Genomic DNA, 958 nt, shown 5'->3' with positions numbered 1-958 from the left:
AAAAAAAAAAAAAAAAAAAAAAAAAAAAAAAAACACATTTGAATTAAAAGCATGAACACTCTTTAAGGCGCGCTCAGGGAAGATAGAAACCTTCTGTGGAGTAGAAGGGGCAAATGCTCACTTGCTCTTGGTTTTCAGTTCGACTCCAGGCCGTGAAAGAGGGGCTTCTTCCCTCTCCCCAGAAGGCAGGATGTGTATAAATTTAGCACAATGAGAAATACTTTTAAGCCTACACTTAGTAGACAAATAAAGGAAATTTAAAATCTCCAATTAGTGGCTATGAAAGTGGAAGGCTTTGCCAGAGTTAGACTAATAATTTAGAGAATTTCATTCATCAGTGTTCAGGCTCTGGACTTTTGAAGTCCTAGTATGACAGTAACACAGCGAGGGGAAGAAATCTGGAGCAGTTTTCTCTTTCTTTTCTTTTCTTTTTTTAAACATATCTTAAATCATTTTTTATCGTGCTTTATGATTTCACGTGCATTTGCCAACCTTAAAAACACCTTCTTAGATCCTCATAACGTAAGGTTCTGTATCCCCAGGCCTCACAAAAATGTTCCATCTTTTTCCTCTCCGATTGGTTACTACAAGACACAGGTGGTTGATTACCAGGAGCCTCGAATGTAAAGTGAGTTCCTTTAGATAAAGGACTAATAAAAAGTTACATCTGAAACCTGTTTATCGTTTAACAGGAAGCCTGTGAGCAAGGTTTAAATAAGAGACCTAGTAGTTTTAACCAGATAACGAATTGACTAGTGATCTAACACTGTGGTGGATTACCTTGAGGTAAGGAGCTAGTTACCTGGTGTTCTCTAGCTGTCAAGCTGTAGTCAGCTTAGCCTGTCAATATGATCAGAGACCTGAGAAGGACAAATTCTCATCTAACTCGTCCATAGTTCATTTCCTAGACAGTTGTCCCAGGCTCTGTGGTCTCCGTGTCACCATGGACAGAGGCAGT

This window comes from Mus caroli, chromosome 13, assembly GCF_900094665.2.
Source record: "Mus caroli chromosome 13, CAROLI_EIJ_v1.1, whole genome shotgun sequence".
NCBI classification, from domain to species: Eukaryota; Metazoa; Chordata; class Mammalia; order Rodentia; family Muridae; genus Mus; species Mus caroli.
The sequence above is the reverse complement of the archived record's forward strand: the minus strand, read 5'-3'. Positions refer to the sequence as shown.